Below are 15,485 nucleotides of genomic sequence, written 5' to 3'. Positions count from 1 at the left end.
CCTTCCTGTTTTTACACTTATTCCTGCTTCACTGACTTTATTATCGGCAGAATTTTGCAGCATTTTCTTAACACAGCCATAAATACTATTCAATTCAACAAATGCATACAAATGGTTTCCATTAGAATTTTAATCTACTCTCAAAATGAAAGAAAAGCTTAATATAAATCTTTTTAAATTACCAGAACATAAATTCAGACAGGGACAGCCCCACCTAGACTACGCACACAGGGTCACATCCTGCGGTCCCCACTCATAAATTAATTGAGGTCTCCCGCCGCCGTAAACGAACAGCGCATCCCGGAAAGATCGTTATCTGTCAAGAATGCAGATCGGTTTCCCTCAGACTATGTAAAAGTCACAGCTTACAATACCTTCATTATGCCGATGAGAACGGCTGTCCCCCCAACTGGAAAGAAATAGGTGTTTTGTTCTGTTGGACCCAGATTTACAGAAAGCAATTTCCCTCCATGCAGGAGATATGACAAACCTGCTGGAAAAAAAAAGTCATTTCACAACTTCTTCCATTTCATCGCCGTTTTTACTGCTCGACGTAGATTTTCTCCCCTGTGCGAATGGGCTGGTGACATTTAATGGCTAAGTGAGGTAGTCCCCGGTGAGGGGAGGCACCTTTCCGAGGGGCTAAGTCGTAGAGCCGGCGTTCCCTCCTGTGTCCCCTCCCAGAGGCTGTCGGGAGAAGCCCCGGCACCTGCCCGCGCCCGGGGTGGTCACCCCCCGGAGCCTCTGAACCCACAGGCCAACTTGAACTTGAGAACTTGCAAGCATCTCCACACGGGCTTTTGCAAACTGCGAGGTTGGCTCAGTTTTCCTCCTGTTGGCTGAGCCCGAGAACCACGCACAGCCCTCCGTCCTGAGCCAAGGGCAGCCTGTGGTCTCAGGAGGACACCTGAAGGGCAGAGCTTGGACCTAGGGTGTTTTTTTTTTTTTTTCCTTCCCATTTCCTCGTGTCATAACCTAACGCTGTTGGGGCAGAGCTTCCGAGTACTAAATTGCCTTTTAGCACCGGGAAGGGGGTGGCATGATCCATGGAGAAAACGGATGATGGCTGACACCCCCCACCCCCCCCCGCAAGGAGGAGAAAGGGCAAGATGAGCTTGGAGACCGGGGGTCAGAAACCCCGGGAAATGTCACTCTTTACAGCCACTTTGTTCTCCTTGAGTCAAGAGCCACTGTCCTGGGCTCTTGGCACCAGAAGCCTCATCGCAGGCCTGCCATCGCCTGGAAGTCTATGGGGGAACGTGGGTAAGGTGGTTTGGGTTGGTAGAGCTTCTCTGTGGTTCGGGTACCAGGGAGATTGCGAAGACAAAATTAAATCTCTCTCCTGCCATGGAGGAGGGCCTGGATCTTGGGCAGCAATCATGCTACAGAGGGGGCTTCCTACCTGGGCGGCCACTTAGCTGCCCTGGGCAGGGAGGGTCCAGCCACCGAAAAGCTTAGTGGGGCATCGCCTCTACAGGCTGGTGAGGTTTTTGTGACTCCTCCTCCAAACGATGTTCTCTATCCACATAAACTGGCGTAATAGCCTCTTCGCTTTACTGCGTGGTGCTGGCTGTTCAAGTGCTTATTTCTTGATTCTTAGCCCATTTGCTTTCCATTAGCAGTAATTCCAAGCCTGCAAAACTCCAATTACTAAGTGATAATAGAAAAGCTGCTCTGCCTGGAATTCTCTGGAGCCTGGGGGTCCAGAACCAGCCCGGGTCCCGTGCACAGCCCCGTGACGATCGTACAGTTGCCACGAGAGCGAGACATCTGGCCAAGCCCTGGGTGGAAGGCCCTGGGGCCGGGGCAGGGAGGGAAGGGGCGTCATAGCAGGTGTCTGCCCCCCAGGGTCCTCGGAAGCTGGGCAAAACGAGAAAGGTGCCCTTGACACCATCCAAGGCACTCGGGTGGAGAAGTGGCGTCTGGAGGAACCGAGGCATGAGGCAGGGTGCTGAATGCGTGTTTCTTTGACTTCTTGGGCTGGGGGCAAGGGTGTTCTCGAGTTGGGGGCAGGGATGTCTGGGGAGTGAGTGTGTGTGGGGAAGGATGGGGGCGAAGTCAGGTGGGGCGGCTCAGAACTTTACCCAAGCAGAGGAGAAATTTCACCCTCTCTGTGGCCCCTGAGGACAGCACGTGGAGGGGGGTGGCCAGTTTTGTTTTTGTTCTGGATTGTGTTAAAACACACAAAACATAAAATTTAGCATCTTAATCATTTCTGAGTATGCAATTCAGTAATACATTCACATTACTGAATCCAATCTCCCGAACTTTTCATCTTGCTAGACTGAAACTCTGTATCTGCTGAACAGCTCTCATCACCACCTGCCCCAACCCCGTCACAGTTCCTGGGAACCATGTTCTACTTTCTGTCGCTGTAACTTTGAACCACTCTAGAGAGCTTGTATAAAGACAACCGTACAGTGTTCCCCCTTTAGTGACTGGCTTACTTCACTTAGCAAAACACTCTAAGGTTCATCCGTGGTTACAAGTATCGGGATTTTCTTCCTTTTTAGGACTGTGTAACAGTCCACCGTACGGATAATCCGTGTTTTGTTTCTTTGTTGATGGACTGTCGGGTTCCTTTCATTTCTTGGCTGCTGTGATTAGCACATGACTCTCTTGATAGAGGACACAAGTCAAATGTTATAGCAACACTCAGGGGCCCCATCGGCCCCATTTGGCTCCTTCTAGAAAACTGGCCACTCTCTCCTCCTAACATTTCCTGCCCTTGGCACAAGCTCCTACACCCTGATCAGCATCATCCTGACTTCTTACTCTCCACGACTCCCTCCATATGACCCCATCTCCCCCCTCCTTCTGGCCTTCAGGAATAACTATCTTTCTTTTCCATTTCTTCCTCAACCTTAAAACTACTCACCACCCCTTGCTTATTTCACTACCAAGCCCTTCTGCTGAATTTCACCAAACACTGGCCTTGCCTCTCCCCAGTTTTTCTTCAAATGATACATTATTATGAACTGAAGCCTATGGCTTACCTTAGGGCTCGCTCTGTGTTGTACGCTCTATGTGTATTGACATACACAGAATGACACGTAGCCCACAGTATCACGTGGAATTCTTTTGCTGCCCCCCCAAATCCCCTGGGCCACCAATTCATTCCTCCCTTCCTCTGAACCCCCAGCAGCAGCCATATTTAACATGGCTTTGGAACAATTTTCATGAGACTTGCTGCTGATCGTCTCTGATATGTTTGGCCTCATGTGTCCTTGCTTAAATCCAAAAACAGGGAGGGGGCATTGACAGGACGGAGTGAACTCTAGTTCCCCTGCCGAGGCTTCTGCCTGAGAGGCCACACACCAGGAGGCTGGAGCAGAAAGCTGACTTACTAGTCTTCCGTGTCATTGAGAAAACATTTCTTCTGTGTCATTGAGAAAAATTGTTCATTGCAAAAAAAGGGGGGGTTTGTATTCTCCTGACACACCATTCCAAAACAGTGTAATGAAACAAATGTTTGTTATGTGGCAAATGGTTGTATTTAAGTTGTTAGATGATCAGAATTTTTTTTTTTTTTTCTCCGTACAGGTCTCAGTTGTGATCAGCTCTCCCCTGGCCTTCCTGGGACTGGATCCCGAGTCTAAGCCCTTCTACTTTCCTTCCCCTGAGCAGCAGCTCCAAGAATCACTGGCAAATGTCTCTATCCTGTTGTCTTAGAACCAGTTCTCAGCTCTGGGCCCCAACTAGTATGGGTTACACTCTGGCCCTTCCCAGTCCTGGTAATCATGTTACCTGCCTGAATTCCCAGTCCCTGGAGAACAGGTAGCCTCCCTCTCTGGCAGTTCCCCTCTCCAGGCCCTGCCATAGTGCTGGGGCTTCGTCACCTAAGGAGCCTTCAGCTCAGGTCATGATCCCAAGGTCTTGGGATTGAGTCCCTTATCATGCTTCGTGCTCAGTGGGGAGCCTGCTTCTCCCTCTGCCTGCTGTTCCTCCTGCTTGTGTTCCCTGGCTCTCTGACAAATAAATAATTTTTTTTTAAAAAGCCTTTTTATTCAGAACTGCTCCCCACCCAGGCCCTGTTCTAGGCACTGGGGAGTCAACAGAGAAGAAGAGAGACTTGGCCCCTGCTGTTCTGGGGGAGACAAGTAGAAAACAAAATAAGCCAACACACAGAATAATGAGGAAAGAAGGCAGTTGGGTGCTCTAGTAGAAACGGGGTGTGGGGTTGCGAGGAGGGCTGGGAGGCAGGGTAGGCATCTCGGAGGAGGAGGACCTGAGCTAATTGTGGCGTTGGCAGTTCCCGTGCAGGAAGGAGAAATTCCAAGTGCAGCAGCCTTGACCTGGGAGAGAGTGTCCAGAAACAAAATAGCAAGACTGGAGCATCAAGAACAGGGTAGAAGGGAGGCTGAATATGCAGCCGTGGAGGAGAACCCCAGACCGGGTCCCTCGTGCCTGCTTCAGCCGCGGAGCCAGCTTCAAGGCACAATACAGCCCAGTTTCCCCGCCAGGACACTCGCCTCTGAGTTGGGAAGCCCGTGTTCTCCTCCTGGTTCCACCTCCCAAGCTGTGCAAGCCCCAAGAGGCCCCTTAAGGGCACGCCCCTTACCCACAGTGAAAAAGTGCAAGACCAGAGGCTTGGACTCTCCTGTCCTCCGGCGACAACTGTGCCCGCCTCGCGGTGCAGCCCCCAGCGCGGACTCGCAGACGAGTGCTCTGTCCAGGTGACCCGCTTGCATTTCCAGAGCCTCAGATCTTCCCTGCAAACCTGCTGCCATTCCCGAAAGGGTGGAACCCTGCCAAGCGTTGTCCAGGGACACTAACAACTCACTTGGCCGGTGAGCAATGTCACCGTCGTGTCCAAGAGAGGACAGGCAGGAGGAGCGAGCAAACAGGCAGCAAGCCCACTCCCAGACAATAAGCCTCTTAAGAGTCCTGACTGCCTGAGGCTGGAAATTGAAACATCACCCCACTTTGGCAGGGTGAGGGCATTAAAGCAGGCTGGCACGAGGTCAGACAGCAGGTAACACCGAGGTTCCAGCTGGCCTCCTAACTGGGCCAAAGCACCTCAAGAGTTCGGAAGCCCTGAGTTCACGGCCACGGCCACCGGCGGCTGAAACACTAATCCTTTACTTAATTAAACTGGGCTTTCCAAGGCAGCATGTTGCCCCTCCCGGGAGGGGCCAGGGACTGACTCTTAAAATCTGCTCTGCCCTGGAGACCCACATCCGGGCTGCAAACCTGGGGATGACGGGGCGTCTGGAGCTCGGGGGCCCGGGCCTGCACCTGCTTGTCCTGGGCGCTCTGCCCCTCCCTCCTCGCACCTGAGCAGACGGGATTAACCCAGGTGTTCTGAGATGGGGGAGGCACGCTCCGCAGTGAGTCCTTTCTGTAGCCACACGCCTAGCGCTCAGGACGAATGCCCAGTGCCGCTCTGAAATCGGGGTGCCGCTGCTGTTTGATAAAGAACCCTAGACCGGGGAGGGAGGGGTCGCACCTGTCCCACGGCGGCTCAGTACCTCTTTCCTGCCTGCCACAAGCCAGAGCTGCATTTCCAAACCCAGCCCCTGCTTCCTTCCGCTTTTAAAGATATTAGTAGTTATTTCATCACAATGTGCCAGGGCGGACAGAGGTGCATCTCCACCCCCTTCCTCCTTGCCCTGCCTGCACCAGCAGCACAGGGCTGGAGTCATGCGCATGCGTATTCCTGCCAGGCACTTTTCCCACCCAGGACCGCACCTTCCTTCCACCTGCCCTGGGTGTAACGGGGGGCCAGGCTGCCTCACTCAGCATCCCGGGGATGCGGTACAGGGAGGTGAGCGGACGCGGAGTCAGGGGCGTCAGTCTGTGAAGTCGGGGCGGGGGGGGGGCGGTTAGTCGGGGCGGGGGGGGGGGGGCGGTTAGGAGAGTTGCACTGTGCCCTTCCCCAGCCGGTGTTTCCCTCTCAGATGCCAGCGCTGCGAGCCGGGGGGGCCCTGCATCCGCTCGCTGCTCCCCTCCACTCCTGACTCCTCCAGTAGGACGAGGGAATCAAGGTCACAAAGCATGCCGCGAACATCTCACAGTATGGAATTTCTTCTAAGTAATATTTTTCTGATTCATTTCATTAAGAAATTAAATAGTTGATCCATTTGAACTCTCATTAATAGATATTAAATGTTGCTTGTTATAAAAATGCTAATAAATCATTAGGTTTTTAAAAAATTAACCACCAAATGGCTAACAAATTAAATTTGAATAATTAAGTCGGATATTCCTAGAGAGGGATCACAGGGGGTGGTACATTAGAGAACCTGCTTTTATTTTGTTTGGTTTTAAACAAAAGGAGCCCTTGCTGTCTGCTGGCTCCTGGCTCCCTGGCCCCCTTCCAGAAGGCGGTGAGCATCTGTGAAGCAGCTGCCTGGGGTGGGGGGCAGGGGGTGCTGCCGTTTGGAGGGCGGCGGGGCTACCTGGGCTGCGGGGCTGCGTCCGTGACCTCGGCCTCATTAGTCCTCGCTCTAACCAGCTGCGCTAATCAGCGCCGACACGTGTTGTTCAAGTGTTGATGGCTCTGTTGCTTTTCGTCTCTTCTTGGGCTGCCAGAGATAATTAAAAGCCCTAACTTCACCTCGAAGATGGCCAATCAGCCTCATCTGGAGTTAGAATAACTATTGCCCCACTCAGTGAAAAGGAAGCAGGAAAGAAGAGGGCCCCAGGAGAGGACTGAGGTTTTTTTGAGAACTCAGAGCCCACCTTTCCAGCAGCCTGCCTGGATGGCTGCTAAGCTCCAGAGGAAACCTCCATCCTCTTGAAATACGATGTTGTTACTTGATTCAATGCACTATCTTTTATTAGCATTTGAACACAGGGGCACTAAATTAGAAAAGAGTATGTGATTTTCTAATTTGCAAAACCATCATGGACTGTTTCATTGGTTGAACTGCAGCAAACCAAGCTAGCCTGGTATATATCAAGGTTTGGTCTTTTTTTTTTTCTTCTCTTAAAGTGAAGATATTAATCATATCTTGCATATTCACTATGATATTAGAGGATATAAAATTACAGGTGAGGGGGAGAAAGATCAATTCTTAAAAAAAAAATAATAATAATCATCTCAGCCCATGTCGCCAGGCCAAGTAATGCATAAATACGAAGGGGCCAAGCCAACAGCAAACAGTTCCAAGTGCCCGTTGTCATGGAGGGCAGTGGTTCTCAAAGCATGGTCCTCCAGACTCTCTCAGGGGTTCCATATTGTCTTAACTATTTTCATTACACTACTGAAATGAAATGTGATTTTCCCTTTTCACTGTGTTGATATTTACATGGATGAGACAAAGCAGTGGTGGGGAAAGTGCTGCTGAATCAAGGTGGGCGCCAACCTGTGTCCCTGCAGACAAGAAGGAGAAAAGGAGAAAATGGGCCCGTTTCACTTAAGAATGTTCTTAGCAAAGCCTGAAAAAAAGTATTATTTGTACTAAATCTTAACCCTTGAGTCTCTCTAACATTCCCTGGATGAGATGGGGAGTGGGCACAAAGCACCTGTAGTGGTCCGTGATTGTTTCCAGGAAAAGCACATGCTCAGTTGTTTGAGTTGCAAGCTGAACTAGCCTCTTGGCTCAGAACATGTTTACCAGAAAGACTGACAGACCGTGGTTACTCAGGTTTGCATATACGACAAACGTTTTCTTGAAAATGAATGAAGTAAGCCTATCACCTCAAGGCAAATGAAATGATAAAACTCAAGCTTTGAAGATAAAATGAAGTTAGAATTTTGGAAAATTTGGTATCTGGCACTGTGAGCTTGACAGTTTCCCAATACTTCAAAGACTTTTCTAACGAGATCAGCGGGGATATTTATATAAACGTGATTTGGGGATACAGTATAATGAAATGTGTTAACATTTGGAAGATCTATCTAATTCAGTGAACCGGCCCTCTCCAAATGACCAATGTTGTATCACACATCGGTAAAACATGGATTTAGTGTAGAAGATAGACCACTGGATTTTAGTGTCAGATAATAGGAAATGTTCACTGAAACGGTTTAGGATTTCACATAGCAACTCATCTTAAGGGAAGTACCATGTATCAAATTGTGGTGTGGGTATAAAGAATATTTACTGGGTGCTGGGGTGGCTCAGTCAGTTAAGGATCTGCCTTTAGCTCAGGTCATGATCTCAGGGTCCTGGGATCGAGCCCCGAATCAGGTTCCCTGCTCAGCAGGGAGCCTACTTCTCCCTCTCCCCCTCACTCTGTGATCTCTCTTGCTCTCTCTCAAAAATAAATAAATAAATAAAATCTTAAAAAAAAAAAAGAATATTTACATTTTCTGAAAGGCTATTAAAATACTCCTCCCTTTTCCAGCTATGTTTCTGTGAGTAGCCAGATTTTCTTCACACGCTTCAACTAAAATATCACCAGACAGCAAATACTCACAGAAACGAGAATCTGTTTTCTATTAAAACTCTTTAAAAAAGAGTTGTAAGACAGCGCTACTCTTCTCCCTAAATATCATTTATTGTTTTGGAAAATAGTTGTTTTTCAAAGAAGCATTTGTGTTAACATACAAAGGGTTTGTTATTGTTATTTAAAATGAATTAAAACATTTTGAAAACTCATTTGTGATTACACTAACATGGTACAAACCGACAGCTATAACCCACATAAACAAAAGTGCTTTGGGGTCCATTTTTTTTTTAAATAAGGAATATTCTAATTTTCTTCCCTTCTGATGAGAACTCTTGGGATTTACTCTCTTAGCAACGTTCTTATATATCATACAGCAGCGTTACCTATGGTCGTGCTGTGCATTGTATCCTTAGGACTTATTTATCTCGCCCAGTAGTTGTTTCTTGGTGTTCTGTTTGTTTGTTTGTTTTTAATCTTGCCCAATAAAGGGAGTGGAAAAGGGCCTTTTAAGAGTGGAAAGGGGCCTTGAGACCAAAAAGTTTGAAAACTGCTGCTTCTAAGGAAACTTAGTGGAAGACAGCGGGAGGAAAGGGCTCTCTTAAGCAGTGGCACTATGGAAATGTTCCAGGTCACAGAAGCTAAAGCGACGGGGAAACTGGATGTAATTCCAACCTCTAGACTGATCTTGTACTTTTGTGCTGTAAAGAAAAATTTTAACCAACTGACAATATTGGAATGTGAATGGTTAAAGTATCACAACAATGTTAAGTGTACTGACGTCGTAAATATATTGTGGTTACAGACAAAGATATCCCCATTCTTAAGAAAGACACAATATTTAGGGCACAAACTCCATTTTATAATTTGCCCTCAAATGGGGTGTGTGTGTGTGCGTGCGTGCCCGTGTGGACGTGTGTGCACACACGGGTGCACCTGCGTTTTTTATAGCTCCTCCCAGCTAAGAAATGAGTCATTTTTTTATACAGGAGTTTTGAAAGTCAGCACAAAGGTCCACAAAATTCCCAAGAACCAGATATCGCTCTCCAACTCAACAAATATTTTAGCACCTAAGGTGTGAAAAACAGCTAGGTAAACTGCGTAATTTGAGATGCAATTTCCCAAGCAAGGTGTATACCGTGGCCAGCGTCATCCCTACGCCCCTCCTCCCTGGCAGCCTCCGCTGTAGACACGGGAACGCAAGGGCTCAGCCAGCCTCCCTTTGCGGTAGAGGGTGGTCACGTGACCTGCGCACGACCAATGAGACACCGGCGAACGCCTGCAGAGGCTCCTGGGAAAGTCTCTGCTTTCCTGCTACAAGGACCCGCCCACCTCATCCCCCATCCTCTTGTTCTCAGGTGGAGTGGAGACCCCTGGAGCTTGACCAAACAAACCTAAAGTCAAAATGCTAAGGGTAGTCAAGTGAAAATTTTTAAAAAACCCGGGTCTTGGGGCGCGTGGGTGGCTCAGTGGATTAAGCCGCTGCCTTTGGCTCAGGTCAAGATCTCAGGGTCCTGGGATCGAGTCCCCCATCGGGCTCTCTGCTCAGCGGGGAGCCTGCTTCCCTTCCTCTCTCTCTGCCTACTTGTGGTCTCTCTCTCTCTGTCAAATAAATAAATAAAATTAAAAAACAAAAGCAAAAACCGGGTCTTTGCTGAGCGGCTGAACCAGCTCCACCGAAGGCTTACTTCTGTTATTTCTTATTATGTGAGGAAAAAATATACCATTTGTTTAAGCCTCTGAGAGGTGTCTGTCCCTTCCAGAGGTGTCTGCGCGCACCCCCGATGCCTGCTTATTCAGGAGAAAACGGGGAAGAGGCAGGAGAATAAGTAGGAAAGGCTGTACACCCCGAGCTGCTGTGCGGAGAAAGCAGTCCTGGAACAAAAGGCCCATTAAAAACGAGGGCCAAATGGCATTTTTAACAATACCGAGGATGTAACAAATTTCATTAACAAAAGTTAAAATAACCCCCGCAACAGTAAGCATTCTGTCGTGATTTAAGAGCTGAAGAGGCCAAGACGGCCTCTAATCAGATGGGTTTAAATGGAAACATCATCTCTGGGTGTTCTGCCAAGAGTGTGTATTATTGCCAAATTCCTAATTCAAAACCATATATAAGAATGCTTTATCTGAAACGCTGAAGTTAAAAATAAGACATTTAAATAGTAACCTTCTTTCTCTCCTGAAAGATAAATGTGCCCATTAACCCTGGATGCTAGCAGGAAGATTTCTTACACTCTTTTAGACCATTTTTTGGTAAGACATTCACGAGGAAATCAGTACAGAAAAAATAATTTAGGAAGCTGGCTCTTGATCTGCTACTTCCCCGAATTAAAGTGCAATCAGGTTCATAACTTTTAAGTAGAAGTATTAAATGTGTGTATTACATACTTGTGTGTGAGGTACAGTGCAAACACGTGGCGGGGGCGGCCGTGGGGCCCAAAGATACACAACACCTGCTCTAGGGGAGTGAATCATCTAGTTAGAGCGGGAAGAGAGCAACGCGGGAAGTTAAATGAAGTGTTTCAATAACAGTTCTAGACAGCAGAAGAGATGTCATAAAACAGCACACGATTCATTGCCAGAAAGATTGTTGCTGACAATAACTGCAGGATTTGAAAGAAAAAAGTCCTTTTGAGCTGAGAAAGGCCTGGGGAGACTTTACGGAGAAGGCAACATCCCAGCTCAGATCGAGAGATGTAGGGCAAAGAAAGCATATTAAGGGCCTCTTAGCAAGGATTTTTTAAAAAAGTACATATATACACAATTACGTACATATATACGCACACATATATATTGGGGTCCGTTATCAAAGGAAAGAGACTGAGCCAAAGTGAAAGTTATGCAAAGTCTTATTCTATGCCAAGCATTAGAAGTTAGACTGACCCGCCAGGGGAACGAGACTGAGACAAAGTGAAAGTTATGTGAAGCTTTATTCTATGCCAAGCGACCAGCCAGGGCCGCCTCCAAAGAGAGCGACCCCCTCCGGATCTCACAGGCTGGTTTTATAGGGCATAACCGCAGACCCAAGGTACGTGACTTCTATTATCAAGGCATTTACTCCCGGAATCGATACCCGGAACCATACCAGGAACTACTGGTGCGTTTATTCCCGGAATGAAGTCCGTGGACGTAAACAACAATATGGCTACCGAGGCAATATGGAGTCGCTCTGGCTAAGCAGGCCCTAACAGTTAAACAGGATTTAACATTAAATTGACCCTAACAACGCCTACATATACATAAGCTCCTCCAGGATGTTTAGGTGACTAGTGTAGGAAGGGAGGCACTCAGGGGCCCAAGTGGACGATGCCAGGTTGTAAAGAAACACTGGAACATTCAAGAGAAAATTTGGCCAAAAGCTGGAAACAATCCAAGTGTCCGCCAACAAAGGAATGGGTAAATGAAATATGGTATACCATGGAATATTATTCGGCCTGCAAAAGGAAAGTTCTGGCACACGCTCCAACATGGATAAACCCTGATGGCGTTGCTGGCTAAGTGAAATAAGCCAATCGCAAAGAGAAAATTCTGCATGATTCCACTTTTATGATGTACCTAAGGTCACTGAATTCACAGAGACAGAAAGAAGAACGATGGTTGCCCCGGGGGGCTAAGAGGAAGGGGGAATGGGGAGTTAGCTGTTTAATGGCGACGGAACTTCAGTGTGGCAAGATGGAAGGAGTTCTAGAGATGGATGGTGGTGATGGCTGCAAGACAGGAATGTACTTAATACCACTGAAGATGGTACTTTTACATGCATGATACCACATTAAGGAACATATTTAAAAACAGAATAGCAGCAGGCGAGCGAAGGTATAGACTGGGGTTCAAGGAGCGCGGGGTGGAAGAGAAGAGATTTGGCCATTGGCTACCACAAACGGGGGCAGCGCCTTTCCCAAGCTCCAGGCCTGTGAGCCCCATGGGCTCCGCTCAGGAATTCCACGACTGAGTGGTGAGCAGGTAGAATAGAGGACCCCTCTTCCCATTTTCTTTGGAAATACTGAACTCAATTTAATTTAACAAAGGACCTTTAAAATCTTTTAACATCTCTGCCCTCGGAAAGGGAGGAAGAGCCAGACACCCGCAGACATTCACTTCTGCCCCCTGTCCATTTCCCACTGGCCTTACTCAGAGGATACGGACACTAAAAGTAGAGCACTCAACCCCAGGGAAAGCGCACAGGCACATGGACAGTGTTCTATCTAGCTTAGCAAAGAGGTAGCCAGAGCCAGGTCGGCAAGATGGCACCCTCTGCATTGTTTCACCTGGTCGGGCTGCTGGCCTGGCCAGACCAGACCCCTGAGTGGCTCCTCAGTGTGGGCGAAGGCCCGTGTCTGAGAGCCACATGACAAACCCGCCTGGTTGGCCGTCGAACCGACCTTGGGCACGTCTGTCTTCTTGTGGCTCCATCTCATCAAACAACATAATGAAGATGTCTTAGAGCACGAAAGAAGAAATGGGTTGGAACAAACTTTGGAAATACTAATACAGCACGTTGCATAAAATGAGTATAGCGGTTCTTTTGGATTCACCAATACGTTGAGTTCCATGTGAGAGGAAAACGTTTTACGTGGATGTATGTCAAGTCAGCTTTTGCGTTTCTCGTCATTACCTGAAAAAAATCAAATTATATCTGTGTTCTTCAGATTATGTATATTGTGGCAAAGTGTTGAAAATGTCAATGCCGGGGCACCTGGGTGGCTCAGTGGGTTAAGCCTCTGCCTTCGGCTCAGGTCATGATCTCAGGGTCCTAGGATGGAGCCCCGCATCCGGCTCTCTGCTCGGCGGGGAGCCTGCTTCCCTCCCCCTTCCCCCTGCCTCTCTGCCTACTTGTGCTCTCTGTCTGTCAAATAAATAAATAAAATCTTTTTTAAAAAATTAAAAAAGAAAGAAAATGTCCATGCTAAGACCTATTATGAGAAATATTTCGATGGGGGAAGTTCCTGTGCTGGTAACAGGGTCGGTGGTAATTAAGGACATGTGGATAAGAAAACTTGTTTAGGAAATAGATTTTCTTCCATCACCGCTTAAGGATTTACTCCTTATATCCACTCTTAACTTCTAATCAAAATAGTCTTCAGTGGGTCAGGGTGTAGAACTACTTTATCACTCAAAATACAAACGAGCCCAAATACTGTTTTCTTCTAGAGGTGACATTTTGCTTAAGTCAGAAACTAATGGTGAATCTGATTACCAGCCCTCCCCCCCCAAAAAAAGGTAGCCAAGTTGAGCTTCATCAAACAAACAATTGTTACCTAGCCATGGAGGTCATCTCGAACTGAAAACTAGGAAACCTCCAGAAAATCCAACTCAGGCCCAGCAGACATTCAACAACTACTTGAATGAAGATGCACATATTCTAACGGTGAAATGGCTTTAGACCCTTCCAACAGTTATGAAGGAAAAATTGGGCTAGCTCTAGGTCTTTTCAGAATTCATGGGCACCCATCTATTGGTCTAAATATGACAAGCTTTTTCTGTAAATGTGATCCTGGATCCAAAAAGTCCTGGGCCCAGGGATATTGTGCCCGCCTCCGCCAATGTGATCTGTAATTCTGCTCATCAGGGGGCACTGGCCCCTGGAGCTCTGGTCTTCCCACTGAGTATTAGGCAAGGCCTCCCAGCCCATAACTTGCTGAAACCACCATTTTTTAAGTGACCTTACTTTAAAAACAGAAACAACTGAACTACGAATATTGAAACTTCTTATCAATGTCACCAATAAAACTACTTCCCCTGCATCCTTGCATCCTTCTGCAACAATCCATTCTTCGACCTAGATATTTTTAATCCTTGGGTGGATATGGATGTCGGAAGATCAGAAATTATGCCCGGCCCACGGGAAGTTTAGATCACTGGTCATCCACGCCTACATTTTTATTCAAGCTCCTCTCAATTCTTCTACAATTCGCTTGTCCCTTTATTTACCTCATTTGTCATTTAGGAAAAGATGGCTTATATGTGGGTCTTGTTGGGCTTCTGAAATCTTTAAGGACAGACTTGTAAAAAAAAAAAAAAAGAAGAAGAAGAAGAAGAAAAGCGTGAAATGTGTCAGGGAAATGGAGCTCCCATCATTTCACTCACAAATTTTGCCTTTTAAATGTCGTTCTCGTGCCAACAGTTCAGTGAAAGATGGTTTCCTTATTGTCATTTATTAGCCGTGACAGGTTGCAACACGGCTCTCAGATAGAGTCTCCCTTTGCCCAATTATCTAGTAATGCCTGCAAGGCAGAAGACTGCTCTAAACTCCTTCCTTCTGGAATGCTTCTCCCAAAGGCAATAGTTCAAAGCAAACCTCTATTAACTGGAACAGTGGCATCTGCAGAATTCTCTGGATAGGAAGATCCCACCACTCCTGCAGTGATACCAGAAACTAAGACATAATTACTTACTCTCCCGTCCTCAGGAAATCAAGTCCAGCCACCGTGTGTGTGTGTGTGTGTGTGTGTGTGTGTGTGTGTGTGCACGCGTGTGTGTGTGTGGAAGCCTTATATACCCACACTGAGAGGATCATCCCCCCATAAACAACCCAACCGCCAAATGTGAGTGGACATACTTCCTTCTTGGCGAAGATATTTCCTTGTTCAGCTCCTCCCAACAGGGAAAAAAATAACCGTTTTTTCCCCCGCTAAAATTCCATGTAACCAATGGGACACAAGGTAAGATAGTACCAACATGAAATAAATTAGCTGCACTACTGGCTAATTAGCCCTTAGACGTATTTACGAAAGTGACATAAAAATTACACACTCCTTGCTAACAGGGCTCATGACTCGTAATGGGCAGCTACATAAAAACCTAATATATTTTCTTTCTTTAAGTATCTTTACCGATTTCTTTCTTCTACATACCTTCTGCCTTATGCATTTTAGAGCAGGGAGCCAAGTGGTTGGAGGGGAGAGAAGAGAGAGAAAGAAAAGAGAGATTTAGAAAGAGAATAAGAAGACAGAAGTGTCATGGGAGGGGGAAGCCTGGGGCCCATCTCGGGGATGAGATGTCCCATTAGATGGCCCACACCTGAGACTTCAACCTGGTCCCTAGAGACGTGTCACCCATCAACCCCGCAGAAGCACCCACCCCCTGTCCCTCAAACTGTCCTCTGAGCATGAAAACATGTGATGTGTTCCACGGACAATACAGAAGTG

This window comes from Meles meles, chromosome 2, assembly GCF_922984935.1.
Source record: "Meles meles chromosome 2, mMelMel3.1 paternal haplotype, whole genome shotgun sequence".
NCBI classification, from domain to species: domain Eukaryota; kingdom Metazoa; phylum Chordata; class Mammalia; order Carnivora; family Mustelidae; genus Meles; species Meles meles.
The sequence above is the reverse complement of the archived record's forward strand: the minus strand, read 5'-3'. Positions refer to the sequence as shown.